This window comes from Panulirus ornatus, chromosome 9 (genome assembly GCF_036320965.1).
Source record: "Panulirus ornatus isolate Po-2019 chromosome 9, ASM3632096v1, whole genome shotgun sequence".
In the NCBI taxonomy this organism is placed as follows: domain Eukaryota; kingdom Metazoa; phylum Arthropoda; class Malacostraca; order Decapoda; family Palinuridae; genus Panulirus; species Panulirus ornatus.
Window position 1 is genome coordinate 39,601,259 of NC_092232.1, and position 7,500 is coordinate 39,608,758.

The following is a 7,500-nucleotide window of genomic DNA, read 5'->3' on the forward strand; positions in this document are numbered from 1 at the left end:
TAACCCTCTCACTTTGCACACCACCTCGACCAAAACACCCTATATCTGCCACTCTATCATCAAACACATTCAACAAACCTTCAAAATACTCACTCCATCTCCTTCTCACATCACCACTACTTGTTATCACCTCCCCATTTGCCCCCTTCACTAAGTTCCCATTTGCTCTCTTGTCTTACGCACTTTATTTACCTCCTTCCAAAACATCTTTTTATTCTCCCTGAAATTTAATGATGCTCTCTCACCCCAACTCTCATTTGCCCTCTTTTTCACCTCTTGCACCTTTCTCTTGGAGGTAAGTTTGGATGGAGAAAAACTGCAGGAAGTAAAGTGTTTTAGATATCTGGGAGTGGATCTGGCAGCGGATGGAACCATGGAAGCGGAAGTGAATCATAGGGTGGGGGAGGGGGCGAAAATTCTGGGAGCCTTGAAGAATGTTTGGAAGTCGAGAACATTATCTCGGAAAGCAAAAATGGGTATGTTTGAAGGAATAGTGGTTCCAACAATGTTGTATGGTTGCGAGGCGAGGGCTATGGAACGAGTTGTGCGCAGGAGGGTGGATGTGCTGGAAATGAGATGTTTGAGGAAAATCTGTGGTGTGAGGTGCTTTGATCGAGTAAGTAATGTAAGGGTGAGAGAGATGTGTGGAAATAAAAAGAGTATGGTTGAGAGAGCAGAAGAGGGTGTTCTGAAATGGTTTGGTCACATGGAGAGAATGAGTGAGGAAAGACTGACCAAGAGGATATATGTGTCAGAGGTGGAGGGAACGAGGAGAATTGGAGGTGGAAAGATGGAGTGAAAAAGACTTTGAGTGATCGGGGCCTTAACATGCAGGAGGGTGAAAGGCGTGCAAGGAATAGAGTGAATAGGAATGATGTGGTATACCGAGGTGGACGTGCTGTCAATGGATTGAACCAGGGCATGTGAAGCGTCTAGGGTAAAGCCTGGAAAGTTCTGTGGGGCCTGGATGTGGAACGGAAACTGTGGTTTCGGTGCATTATTACATGACAGCTGGAGACTAAGTGTGAACGAATGGGGCCTTTGTTGTCTTTTCCTAGCTCTACCTTGCACACATGAGGGGGGAGGGGGTTGTTATTCCATGTTTGGCGGGGTGGCGATGGGAATAAATAAGGGCAGACAGTATGAATTATGTACATGCGTATATATGTATATGTCTGTGTGTGTATATATATGTGTACATTGAGATGTATAGGTATGTATATTTGCGTGTGTGGACGTGTATGTATATACATGTGTATGTGGGCGGGTTGAGCCATTCTTTCGTCTTATTCCTTGCGCTACCTCGCTAACGCGGGAGACAGCGACAAAGCAAAACAAAAAAAATAATTATATATATATATTTCTTTCTTTCAAACTATTCGCCATTTCTCGCGTTAGCGAGGTAGCATTGAGAACAGAGGACTGGGCCTTTGAGGGAATATCCTCACCTGGCCCCCTTATATATATATATATATATATATATATATATATATATATATATATATATATATATATATATATATATATATATATATATATATATATATGAAGGGCACAAATGGGGAGGTCATAACAAGTAATGGTGATGTGAGAAGGAGATGGAGTAAATATTTTGAAGGTTTCTTCAATGTGTTTGATGATAGAGTGGCAGATATAGGGTGTTTTGGTCGAGGTGGTGTGCAAAGTGAGAGGGTTAGGGAAAATGATTTGGTAAACAGAGAAGAGGTAGTAAAAGCTTTGCGGAAGATGAAAGCCGGCAAGGCAGCAGGTATGGATGGTATTGCAGTGGAAGCTATTAAAAAAGGGGGTGACTGTAGTGTTGAGTGGTTGGTAAGGTTATTTAATGTATGTATGACTCATGGTGAGGTACCTGAGCATTGGCGGAATGCGTGCATAGTGCCATTGTACAAAGGCAAAGGAGATAAGAGTGAGTGCTCAAATTACAGAGGTATAAGTTTGTTGAGTATTCCTGGTAAACTATATGGGAGGGTATTGATTGAGAGGGTGAAGGCATGTACAGAGCATCAGAGTGGGGAAGAGCAGTGTGGTTTCAGAAGTGGTAGAGGATGTGTGGATCAGGTGTTTGCTTTGAAGAATGTATGTGAGAAATACTTAGAAAAGCAATTGGATTTGTATGTAGCATTTATGGATCTGGAGAAGGCTTATGATAGAGTTGATAGAGATGCTCTGTGGAAGGTATTAAGAATACATGGTGTGGGAGGCAAGTTGTTAGAAGCAGTGAAAAGTTTTTATCGAGGATGTAAGGCATGTGTACGTGTAGGAAGAGAGGAAAGTGATTGGTTCTCATTGAATGTAGGTTTGTGGCAAGGGTGTGTGATGTCTCCATTGTTGTTTAATTTGTTTATGGATGGGGTTGTTAGGGAGGTGAATGTAAGAGTTTTGGAAGAGGGGCAAGTATGCAGTCTGTTTGGGATGAGAGAGCTTGGGAAGTGAGTCAGTTGTTGTTCGCTGATGATACAGCGCTGGTGGCTGATTCATGTGAGAAACTGCAGAAGCTGGTGACTGAGTTTGGTAAAGTGTGTGAAAGAAGAAAGTTAAGAGTAAATGTGAATAAGAGTAAGGTTATTAGGTACAGTAGGGTTGAGGGTCAAGTCAATTGGGAGGTAAGTTTGCATGGAGAAAAAGTGGAGGAAGTAAAGTGTTTTAGATATCTGGGAGTGGATCTGGCAGCGGATGGAACCATGGAAGCGTAAGTGAATCATAGGGTGGGGGAGGGGGCGAAAGTCCTGGGAGCCTTGAAGAATGTGTGGAAGTCGAGAACATTATCTCGGAAAGCAAAAATGGGTATGTTTGAAGGAATAGTGGTTCCAACAATGTTGTATGGTTGTGAGGCGTGGGCTATGGATAGAGTTGTGCACAGGAGGGTGGATGTGCTGGAAATGAGATGTTTGAGGACAATGTGTGGTGTGAGGTGGTTTGATCGAGTAAGTAATGTAAGGGTAAGAGAGATGTGTGGAAATAAAGAGAGCGTGGTTGAGAGAGCAGAAGAGGGTGTTTTGAAATGGTTTGGTCACATGGAGAGAATGAGTGGGGAAAGATTGACCAAGAGGATATATGTGTCAGAGGTGGAGGGAACGAGGAGAAGTGGGAGACCAAATTGGAGGTGGAAAGATGGAGTGAAAAAGATTTGTAAATAAATATATAATATATATATGTATATATATATTTTTTTTAATTTTGCTTTGTCGCTGTCTCCCGCGTTTGCGAGGTAGCGCAAGGAAACAGACGAAAGAAATGGCCCAACCCACCCCCATACACAATGTATATACATACACGTCCACACACGCAAATATACATACCTATACATCTCAATGTACACACACAGACACATACATATATACCCTTGCACACACTTCACACTGTCTGCCTTTATTCATTCACATCGCCACCTCGCCACACATGGAATACCATCCCCCTCCCCCCTCATGTGTGCGAGGTAGCACTAGGAAAAGACAACAAAGGCCCCATTCGTTCACACTCAGTCTCTAGCTATCATGCAATAATGCCCGAAACCACAGCTCCCTTTCCACATCCAGGCCCCACACAACTTTCCATGGTTTACCCCAGACGCTTCACATGCCCTGATTCAATCCACTGACAGCACGTCAACCCCGGTATACCACATCGATCCAATTCACTCTATTCCTTGCCCTCCTTTCACCCTCCTGCATGTTCAGGCCCCGATCACACAAAATCTTTTTCACTCCATCTTTCCACCTCCAATTTGGTCTCCCACTTCTCCTCGTTCCCTCCACCTCCGACACATATATTCTCTTGGTCAATCTTTCCTCACTCATTCTCTCCATGTGCCCAAACCACTTCAAAACACCCTCTTCTGCTCTCTCAACCACGCTCTTCTTATTTCCACACATCTCTCTTACCCTTACGTTACTTACTCGATCAAACCACCTCACACCACACATTTTCCTCAAACATCTCATTTACAGCACATCCACCCTCCTGCACATATATATATATATATATATATATATATATATATATATATATATATATATATATATATATATATATATATATATATATATATATATATATATACATATATATATATATATATATATATATATATATATATATATATATATATATATATATATATATATATATATATATATATATATATGCTAGTTACTGCTTATTACTAATTCATTATAAACAATTGCTTCTCAATATCTTAACATAATTTCAACATCTTTTGTGTGGTTGCTTATTTACGATTTAGGCCCAAAATGCAACTGCCAGGATCTTAATATCAAAGTCGTTAATGTCAAGTTATAACCACCAATTGAATAGTCTTTATCACCTTGAGGTGTTCAAAATAATTCTAAAACCACACTCGACATATAGTTGTTCGTGAAGAATTTTTTCGAAAACATATTCGTTATGTTCACGGTGATAATAACATCCTACCTCGCTCGAATCCCACCCGCGCAAATACACACGGGCCGACTGTCACGTCCATTCGTTATTCCAGTCCATACGTCACACGGAAGGCAGCAACGGTCACAACGAATCACAAATACTGACTAACTGACTTTTTTTGTGTGTGACGGTGCGAGGCTACTGCTGTGTTGCAAGGACCGAACCGCAGCTGCCTCTTTAACAATCGAACAATTGTAATTCCTAAGTAAACAATGTAATAATGACTTTCTCAAAACACATACTTTATATTACGATCTCGTTAACATAATTTAATCATTTGTATGTGCATACATATTTCGTCATAGTTATGAATCCTTGATTTTTCATGAGCCATCTTGTTTACTTCAGTTGTCAATAAATTTCTTCAATAGAGTAATACTTTTTTTTGCTTGTTTCTTCGGCTAATTACTTAAAGTAGCTTCTTTACTCGTTCGCTTGTTTTCAGTGGTTGTAATTCAAACACCTAAATCCTGGGACGCATCTGAAGTCTTAGTGTTTATGTATATATATATATATATATATATATATATATATATATATATATATATATATATATATATATATTTTATCGAGGATGTGAGGCATGTGAACGTGTAGGAAGACAGGAAAGTGTTTGGTTCTCAGTGAATGTAGGTTTGCGGCAGGGGTGTGTGATGTCTCCATGGTTGTTTAATTTGTTTATGGATGGGGTTGTTAGGGATGTGAATGCAAGAGTTTTGGAAAGAGGGGCAAGTATGAAGTCTGTTGGGGATGAGAGAGCTTGGGAAGTGAGTCAGTTGTTGTTCGCTGATGATACAGCGCTGGTGGCTGATTCATGTGAGAAACTGCAGAAGCTGGTGACTGAGTTTAGTAAAGTGTGTGAAAGAAGAAAGCTAAGAGTAAATGTGAATAAGAGCAAAGTAATTAGGTACAGTAGGGTTGAGGGTCAAGTCAATTGGGAGGTAAGTTTGAATGGAGAAAAACTGGAGGAAGTAAAGTGTTTTAGATATCTGGGAGTGGATCTGGCAGCGGAAGTGGATCATAGGGTGGGGGAGGGGGCGAAAGTCCTGGGAGCCTTGAAGAATGTGTGGAAGTCGAGAACATTATCTCGGAAAGCAAAGATGGGTATGTTTGAAGGAATAGTGGTTCCAACAATGTTGTATGGTTGCGAGGCGTGGGCTATGGATAGAGTTGTGCGCAGGAGGATGGATGTGCTGGAAATGAGATGTTTGAGGACAATGTGTGGTGTGAGGTGGTTTGATCGAGTAAGTAACGTAAGGGTAAGAGAGATGTGTGGAAATAAAAAGAGCGTAGTTGAGAGAGCAGAAGAGGGTGTTTTGAAATGGTTTGGGCACATGGAGAGAATGATTGAGGAAAGATTGACTAAGAGGATTTATGTGTCGGAGGTGGAGGGAACGAGGAGAAGTGGGAGACCAAATTGGAGGTGGAAAGATGGAGTGAAAAAGATTTTGTGTGATCGGGTCCTGAACATGCAGGAGGGTGAAAGGAGGGCAAGGAATAGAGTGAATTGGATCGATGTGGTATACCGGGGTTGACGTGCTGTCAGTGGATTGAATCAGGGCATGTGAAGCGTCTGGGGTAAACCATGGAAAGCTGTGTTGGTATATATATTTGCGTGTGTGGACGTATGTATATACATGTGTATGGGGGTGGGTTGGGCCATTTCTTTCGCCTGTTTCCTTGCGCTACCTCGCAAACGCGGGAGACGGCGACAAAGCAAAAAAAAAAAAAAAGAAATATATATATATATATATATATATATATATATATATATATATATATATATATATATATATATATATATATATATATATTTTTTTTTTTTTTTTTTTTTTTTCTATTACTAGTATTGTATTTTGTCGGTGTCTCCCGCGTTAGCGAGGTAGCGCAAGGGAACAGACGAAAGAATGGCCCAACCCAACCACATACACATGTATATACATACATGTCCACACACGCACATATACATACCTTTACATTTCAGCGTATACATATTTATACATACACAGACATATAGATATATACACATGTACATAGTTAATACTTGCTGCCTTTATTCATTTCCGTCGCCACCCCGCCACACATGAAATGACGAACCCCTCCCCCAGCATGCGCGCGAGGTAGCGCTAGGAAGAGACAACAAAGGCCACATTCGTTTACATTCAGTCTCTAGCACCTTTTTCCATTCCGAACTCAGTCTTTCCTGGTACTTCCTCACACAAGTCTCCTTCCCAAGCTCACTTACTCTCACAACTCTCTTCACCCCAAAATTCTCTCTTCTATTCTATAAACCTCTACAAATCTTCACCTTCGTGTCCACACGATAATGATCAGACATCCCTCCAGTTGCCCCTCCACGCACATTAACATCCAAAAGTGTCTCTTTCACGCGCCTATCAATCAACACATAATCCAATAGTGCTCTCTGGCCATCTCTCCTACTCACATACTTATGTATATTTTTCTTTTTAAACCAGGTATTCCCAATCACTTGTCCTTTTTCAGCACATGAATCTACAAGCTCTTCACCATTTATATTTACAACACTAAACACCCCATGTACACCAATTATTCCCTCAACTGCCACATTACTCACCTTTGCATTCATATCATCCATCACTTTCACCCGGTTTCGTGTATCAAAGCTGCTGACACACTCACTCAGCTGCTCCCAAATCACTTGCCTCTTATGATCTTTCTTCTCATGACCAGGTGCATAGGCACCAATAATCACCCATCTCTCTCCTAACGCTGGTGGCTGATTTGGGTGAGAAACTGTAGAGATTGGTGACTGAGTTTGGAAAAGTGTTTGAAAGGAGAAAGACTGACAACAAGCGTATCATAAACTTATTTTGTGGACAAGAAAGGGAACCCTTTGCAAATTTTATCAACAATATAGCTATCCAATTTGTATAGAACTTCATTGATATTAAGGTTACAATTCTTTCTGTATTTAGTAATAGAATATTCAATGATATCTATTAGAGTTGATAACTGTAATGGCATTACTCCAGTCAATACAATGATCATAGTTTT